Below are 9,334 nucleotides of genomic sequence, written 5' to 3'. Positions count from 1 at the left end.
TCATAGTTGTCAATCATCAGACTTTCAGCCCAATGCCTTACGCAACTCCATGCAAGTAATTGCTACGCCCTCGTGTTTCATTATTGTAAATGCTTCAAGGGTTGAAAAATATCAAAATTTTGCTGCTGCTGCAAAAATCGTATGCATCTTTAGCATTTCCGATATTCTGTGTGTTTGCTTGCAGTGTTCGCTACCATAAAAGTGGCTTACGTTGCAATCTCTGTTTTAGGTGATTTTCCTCCTCTTCTGAGGTGTATATTAGTAACTTTTTAGCTCTGCAACATGCATATATCTTGGTTTTACTGCCATTTTCTTGCTTATAGCTTTTAATTTAGTTCGCTAGTTTTATGTTTCCCATTATATGTTGTTGTAAGCTGCTTCGAACTGACCTGGACTGACATTAATTACATGTGTGCATCCTGTACAGGTGTGCACAGTCGTGCCCATCTTCTTGTTCTTAAAGATTTTTTTAAATGTTTATTCATGGACAACAGGATTACAGTGCTTTTTTTACGAGCCATCATGTATGTATATATTAAAATTGCATGTAATTAAACAATTTAATCTTTTAATATTATTGATTTATATCTACTGAATTTTTTTAATGATATTATGTAATGCTGGTGGCGTGAGTTATTGGGAGTGGGTTGATACACCATTATATAATAGAAATAGGATTGTTAATTAATTATTACATAATTAAATGTATATGTAGGAAGCAGCAGGGAGGGTGAAAAGTCTTTAATTATTCACTCATTTTTCTTCAAATAAAAGCTTCCACGAAAAAATCATTGGGAAAAAGCCTTATTTACCAAAAATAAAGCTTCCCCAAGGATTAAATATATCAGCCACGTTAAGATGAACATCGTTAACAGCACACAAGACAGCCCTCCCTGCTGCTGTATAAGTTAAAATATTTTGTCAAAGCCGATTCGATATCGTGTTAGAGGGTCATGCAAATTTATCGTTATAAATCCATGTGGAGTTAACTGAGCATGACTAAATAAATTTCTGAATTTAATAATATCTATGTCGCCGCTGCACCATGTTTGATGAATATTTCTTAGCGTGTGTGTGTCAACGCCGTTAAAAACAGCCAAAATATTCCAGTTATCCCTGATTACTTTTGGAATCTGCGTATATCATTGAGTAACATAAATAACATCTGTGTTTTTATGTCTTCCTCGAGAAAATATCCTTGCTGGATTGGATTGTTCGTCTAACATCACGTCATCGTATACAACTAAATTATTAATAGCTCCATCAAGATCATCAACTGATGGTGCATCATTTATATCAGTGATAAATTCGATAATATCATTGTGATGTTCATTTAATAATCTCGCATTTTCATTAAAATCTTTTAATACCTCATATCATCACTGATCATCAACCGATGGTGCTACTAAATATAATTTATCATATTTTAACCATCTCATTATCAAATTAAGCAACAAATGTGTTTTTCCACTACCAGATGCTTAACTGGTTCTTGTTCTTTTGTGGCGGGAAAATCAATTACATTCATGATATAATTATACTCATGGATTTATATTGTGTAAAATGTCGTTCGCGTACTCCAACAATTGGCCTAACTAAGGTTGTTACGCGCAATAACAGATCAGCTGCTACAGGTACATGTGCGCGATGTGGCACAAAAAAGTTTAGATTTATATCATCTGGTCAACGAGCGAAGCCAGCCAAAATAAAATTAATTAAAAAAGGAAAGTACCCTGGTCTAAACATCCCGGAGAAAAACACCTTGCAGGATATAATTATTATGGCCCTGGAACTCGACTTGATATTAGACTTGATAATCATGATCAACCAAAATTAAATGAAGATCCGGTAAATGCTATTGATAAAGCGTGTTATGTTCATGATATTGCCTATCGAAGCAATTATTTACAACAAAGGCACCTCGCGGATGTAAAATTGATTCATACATTAAATTCTATTCTTAACAAATCAATCAGGGAAAAATTAGCTAGCTGGTTAATTAATACTGCGATGAAAAGTAAATTAGCGCTAGGTGCTGGTAATTAATATTATGGAATCAGTTTATTATTCTCCAGTTGGATTTTGGAAAGGTAAAGCAGCAATTAGTAAAATTGCTAAGGCTGCAAAAGTGAAAGTTTTTACTGCTGCATCGTGGTTATCCAGGCAGGCAGTATGGCAAATTTATCTGTCGCTGTCTAAACGAATCGAACACGCACATTTTGATGTTAGTGTCCCTAACGAAGTTCATCAAGCTGATATTATGTTTTTACCACATGATATTATTAATCAACAAAATACAAATATGTACTTACCGTAGTTGATATTGCAAGTAGATATAAAGAGGCGGAACCGCTATCAACAAAAACCGCCGTTGACGTCGCAGATGCATTTAATAAAATTTATCAACGAGGACCTCTACGATGGACAAATTTACTTAAGGTTGATCCTGGTAGAGAGTTTTTATGTGCGGTATCATTTTTAATGAAACAAAATAGCGTCAGGATACGACGAGGACTCACTGGAATTCACCGCGATCAAGCAATTGTTGAACGATTCAATAGAACACTCGCTGAGAGGTTATTCGGATATCAGTATGCGAGGGAATTTATTCAGGATATGAGATCATATGAGTGGGTCGAAAGATTACCAGATGTAATATCTGCGATAAATAGTGAAAAAACACGAGCAATGAATATGAGGCCAGCAATCGCGATCACACGCGCGGTTATACCGATACAGCGCCGTGAGTTTTCAACACAGCCAGTATTAGGAAGTATCATCGTGAGATATTTGTATAAACCAGGTGAACTTAAAGTTGGCAGAAAAAGAGCAACAGATCCTATTTGGAGTATCACAACACATAAAATATCCACCGTCACAAGACCTACTGGTAGACCAGTAATTTATGTACTTGATTCACTTGAAGAACTACAATTAGTTCCTGCTGACACTCGATTACCACCTAAATCACTTAAGTAACACGTCGATTACATTCCAAGCACGCCAACGTGAATTTTCTCGTTTATTACCAAGATGATTATTTTTCCTGTCCATGGTAAATTGTCTTGAATCATTTGTTTGATATTTCCGTAACATTATACAATTACAAATTGCGCAGTGATTATTTTGCTGTTGTTTCAACGACATAATAAACTCAACATCTAGATCAAATTCGCGTTTATTTTTTTGTCACTTTGTAGCTGGATAATTTTTTCATTATTATATCGTCATTAAGTTCATCATTAATTATTAACCCGTCTAGGATAATTCGTCTTAATTGAGATATTTTTCTAACCCTAGATACAGATAAATAAACTAAATTTGACCATTCTATGCGATCATCAGCAACCCAAACAACTATATCAGAAATAGTTAATCCCTGTGATGAGTGAATTGTCATTGCATGTCCTACCGTCCACGGAGATTTGTTCATATTTAATGCTTATTCAACGAAATCGATATCAACTGTTAACAATATCATTTAAAACTAAATTATTTTTTCCTTACCCCGGTACATCAACGTCGATATTTTGTCGTTGCGTATCAGCTGGTCGATAACACAACGGCACCGGCAACATTGCAAATTTCTCTCGTTGTAACTGAAATAATTCTCGTTGAAGCGTGTCTCTGACTATTTGTCTACTCGCAACTATCAAATCATTTGGTTTCCACGCAGATAAAAAGTCCTTCATGGATGTTTCTGAAATTACTCCGCGCATAATTTCACATTGAATTTTATTTGGTTGTAATCGAATTAATTTTTTTAATTCACTTAATTGTACATCAAGTGATCTATAATCGGTATCAACATCTTCGTAGTAATCAACAAAATTATTTAGCCAATCATGTGGAGATGTTCCATCAATCGGACTCGGTTGATCATGATCACCGCACATTATTACGGCAGTATTTTTCAGTAATAGCCAGTCGAGAAATATTTTTAATACCTCCAACGAAACAGTACAAATTTCATCCAAAATAATAACTTTATTGATATATTTTCCCCCATTCTAGAAGATGTCCATGTACCACCGCTATATTTGAAAAAAGTATGATAAGTACATGAATTAACTCCTCGCTGCTTCATTTCTCGCGCGAGTCTGTGTGTTGGCATCAACACGATCACGTCAGAATTTCTAAATAATTATATTACTCTCGTCGTTTGACCAGAGCCTACTGGCCCGTTCATGCAGACTGTTTTATATCTAGATACTGGATCATACACAGATGGTTCTAACGATATTTCTGATGTTTCATCGTGATAATAATTATCCCTAGTTTCAACATCAGTTTATCTACAATAATTAAGAATATTTTCGTTTTTAATTCTCCATGAACCCCATGAACCATCACCTGTTTAACCTTCTAACAGCGATGAGTGATTTTTATCGATATAAAACGAGTCAGTAGCTACTCTAACTGCGTCGCAAGGAGATATCTTTATCATCGATAGAAAATTTATAGAAACATAAGCTAACATTGAAGATCTTAAATGAGTATATTGGGGAGATTCTCCGTCAATGTAACTAACAACTGTACCTAATTTACTTCCATCAGATAAATAAATATTTTCTCGATTACAAAGTATGTTTCTCGCGGCGGTATCAGCGATTATAAAATCTAATTCAGCATCATCCATGATTAATCGAGAATGATGTCGTCGATGATCATATGCTCCACCTTGAGTAAATTTACCAATTATTTTTCTACCGAGATCTTTCGCTGTTGTTTCATCGTGTTCCCTCGGCAGCCAAACATTAGTTTGTTTTTTATACGGTATAATTGCTTCACTGACTATCAGTGATGTTAATATTGAACAATCGAGCATATATCTTAACAGCGCTTTTTGAAGCCAACGTCGTTCTGAAAAATGTCTACCAAACCAAACATAACAAATTATATGAAGATTTTTAGCAAATTCAAATGATACTACACGAGCGAATCCTGTCAGAAGAAAATCCGGCAACGGACCATTAATTGATACTCGCGTCATTTCACTTGTTGGATGTCCAAATATCTCAAAATATTTAGCGCACTCACCTATTCCTAAAATCTTCATGGATAACACGCGAGCATATCAGCGGATATCATATCGATGTAATTATATTTAGTATTCCATAAACCGCCATGTCCGTATTCGATAGAACTCATTTGTACATCTTTGAGAAACTCATTTCTTGTTGGTTTCCACAGATTTTTTCCCTAGCAGCGTAAGCAGCAACCGATGGAACAGTAAAACAATTAACTAATAATTGTTCAGAATTTATTGAATATTTTTCTGCTAATTTCTTCATCTCGTCGTGTAATGATTCGTTTCTGTATAATTCACCATTAGGCCTTACAAATTGATCGTATTCTTCTTCGCAGCTTCTAAATAACCACACTGACACTGGATCGGATTTACTTATTTTATAAATAAAATCAAACATTTATGCCCCAGAAAATTCTGGGGAATAAAATTTAACAATACGATCTCGCGGAAATATTGTTACCGCAGATGTCCACGCGTGTGAATTATGATCAATGATTATAATTGGTGCTCCCCGAGATTTATTTACTGACTCAATTAAAATTTCCCCCGACAATGTCTTTACTGTTATTGGAAATTTTAATTTGCTTAATAATCCAGCAACATCATTTATTGGCGCTCCTTCAGCAACTGATGCAGCCCACATGACTAATTTTTTAAGTCTTAAATCTGTTAAACCCGATCCGCGTTTCGTATTTTTTAGATGTTCCATTACTCGCTCAGCTACACAATTTATTCCCAAAGAAAGTTTCATCGGAGCGAGATTTCTAACATCGGATTTATTATTTAGCTGATAAATTCCATAAACAACCGCAGTCGCAGGATAGGATCTTACATAATACGGTTTATCTATGCCGGTTAATAGGCCTGGTCTAGAATCACCGCTCACAATGACAGCTTTTTTCCGCCAATTATAGGATCACGTTTATCACGAATAATCCATACATCATTGTCGGTCATTTATGCAATAAATTTTATTCCAAAGATAAATTTATTGTCACGATGATTAATACCGATATAATCGATTATTTTTTCGCTCGTGCATCATTCATGGTATTATCAATACCACTAGTTTTCCACGTGGACCACACATAAACTGCTCCATCGTCGTAAAACTCTCTCTTTGCACTATCAGTGTCAGTTATGTCGTGTTCGACATCATCGAGGTAAAATAAATTCATGTTATATTTTACACAAATATTTAAATAATAATGAATCAGTGCAAGTGGTTAATGGTCAGTTCGTTGACTTGTAATAAATCATGCAGAGGTGAATTCTGCGGGCAGCATTTACAGTATATTCGTAGAGGCGGTTTAGGACCAACTCAATGCATACAATGTGGTGTTATAATCAGAGGAAAAACTCGTCTGTGTTTAGATTGTGACGCAAAACGTTACAGAGAGCTTAAAAGACATTATGACAAAAAAAAATTAATGACAGTGACATAATCATCAAGTGCGAAGAGGATTATCTAAATAGGTTTTAAAGCAAATCTTGATTTAGACAAATAATAATTACTATATGAGTGAGATATTCACGAAGCATCCAATCATTAAAAACTACGAAGCATCTTGCAATGGCACAGTTAGACATTTCAGAGTAAAAAACCACAGGGTAATGCTGATAAATTTGGTTATCTTAAATTCAGCATCGGAAATAAATGTTATCGATGTCACCGTTTTGTATACGAGTGTTTCTACGGATTAATCAAAGACGGCCTTGTAATTGATTATATTGACGGAGATAAATTAAATAAGAATTTATCTAACTAAGGGCTGTCACACAGAGTGAAAATTGTAGATCAGGAAATACCGGCGGATGTAATGAACCCAAGGCAGTTAAATCAATAAATACGGAGACCAGCGAGGAGATGATATTTCAGTCGATGACCGCTGCTGGTTAATAGTTTGATATTAATTCAGCTTCAGTACGACATGTTGCAGAAAAAATATATAAATCAACTTTTTCTTATCGTTTTGGAGAATGGATCTCGTTTTCTTATATCCCTCTGATACTAGATGATGATAACTAAGATCATTTTAGAAATCAAATTATATTTTTTTTTACTTTTAGAAACATGATATTTAGTATATAATAAATGACGAAATATCAACGATGTAATTGACGCTATTGAAATGTTAAAAATCCGTGGAATAAAAATATCTGATGAATTAATCACTGAAAAAATCATTTCTGACTTTGAAATACTAGCACAGAATAAACACGAAGGGAGATATATTCTACCAGCCGAATATAGATTTATAAAGAGAATTTAATCAGCGATGTATCAATCATTAGCTACCGTGGATGAAACACAAATAAAAGATTTTGTTGAATTGTTTAAGGCAATTGAGAAAATTAGATCGGAATTATCTAGCGAGTACGAGGCAAAAAATAATTAATACCCGCGTGAGGCAACTAAGAAAAATAGTAGATAATGACCAAAAGTAAATTTATTCATTCATTGAATTATTTATTTTTACTGAATTATTTTTTTTAATTTTTTTTACCGAAATTTCAGGTAATTACCTCATCAGAATTGCAAATTGCTTAATTTTGACTACCAAATACCCCATCAGAATTAACAAATCGTGCAATTTGCTTAATTTTGACTACCAAATACCCCGTGAGAATAAAAAAAATCGTGCAAATTGCTTAATTTTGACTACCAAATACCCCATCAGAATTATGAGAATTAAAACAAATGACTATTTTGTTGGTTTTTACTGATTTTTATCTAATTTTTTGTTGATTTTTTTTTCCCAAGTAGAGGGTGGAAATATTCAGGATTTACGAGTAAATTGATACTTAATGCTTTGTTTCTCAAATCTAATAAATTTCCAGACTGATCTGTTAATCTGAAATTCATCCTCGATAACAAGCGATTATAACATCGCAGATAAACAGGATTAATTGGTTCTTTTATGATTAAATATCCAGGAGGTTCTTTCGGTGAAAATGAATAAAGAATAAATCCCTTTTGAGCTTGATTTGATAATGTCGTGTCAGTGCTATAGCTACTTGTTCATTTGTGCACGAACATATTTTTTTTTCAATTATATTAAGAACACCTGCGATTGTTGTTGCCGCGGAAATACAAACTGTCACAGCTACCGGTGCCATCATTGTTACCGCGGATAATATTATTCCTGCTCCAGCAACAGCGGCTGATACTGAATAAACAATTACATCAACGATAACTAGTTGTCGTCGATATTTTTTTACTTTCGCCGTGTATGTGTCAATGATATTTTTTAGCGATAATTGCCACTCACGCGCTTGATTGTATCTGTATTGAGATGCATCACTGGGGGTGTTCATTATTTTATTTTATCTAGTAAATAATTGAGGTGACTCAGATATAAATTCCATGCACTACCAGAATGATGTTGGGTCTGTTATTGCTTTCTTATCAGTTTCTAGCGTAAATGTTTCTTCGACTCCTTTATTTAATAAAACAGTCAAAAATCCGAGAAACCTTTCGCTGGGATGTCGCCAGTCGTATTCTTTAGTGATTATTCTGAATCTTACAGGACTAAAATATGTAACCTGTATACGCCAGTGATCGCTGCGGTGTATTTGAGAGTATTATTTTATGGTGTCCATGTTTATGATCCAGTCGATGTCGTATATACGACGTTGTTGACCTGTGATGAGGTTATTCCAGGTGGAATCTTAATAAAGCTAGTTTTTTCAATAATTCCAGGAATCAGTAATCCAACTACTTCGAATCTCTCAACGATAGTTTTAATATCAGCTAGTTTTTTGTTAATTTCATCAATTTTTATAATAGTTTCGGTAGCAGTTTCATCGGTTTTTCAATTTTCATCGGTTTTTCTAGTAGTTTCATCTTTTTTTCTAATAGTTTCTTGGAGACTAGTAAAATCACTCACGTGATTGTTATACTCGGTCCGTCGAATTATATCATTTAATTTGATATTACTCGCTTTTAATTTTCCGTGTTTATCTTGAAAAATAACAACCTCATCAAGATCTATTCCTGGTAGCGCTAAAAGATTATTAACATCATCCTTTGTTGCATGCTTCGACAAATATACGTCAATGAGTCTTTTTTTAACATTCGCGATAGCAGAGATCTTCCGTATATATCAGCCATTATTTATAAGTGATTGATTTAATTTATCAGATGTGTACTTGTGAACGACTTTATGATATGGTTTAGCTGATTTGGATAATTCATCAAGGACATTAATTGCTTCACCGCCACATATGGGAGGATCGGTTAGTGTTTGTGTTGGTAACGTTGAATACCAAATTGGAGCGTTTAATTGTTTTGCATAATTT

This window comes from Sinohyriopsis cumingii, chromosome 9 (genome assembly GCF_028554795.1).
Source record: "Sinohyriopsis cumingii isolate HCF-2022 chromosome 9, ASM2855479v2, whole genome shotgun sequence".
In the NCBI taxonomy this organism is placed as follows: domain Eukaryota; kingdom Metazoa; phylum Mollusca; class Bivalvia; order Unionida; family Unionidae; genus Sinohyriopsis; species Sinohyriopsis cumingii.
The sequence above is the reverse complement of the archived record's forward strand: the minus strand, read 5'-3'. Positions refer to the sequence as shown.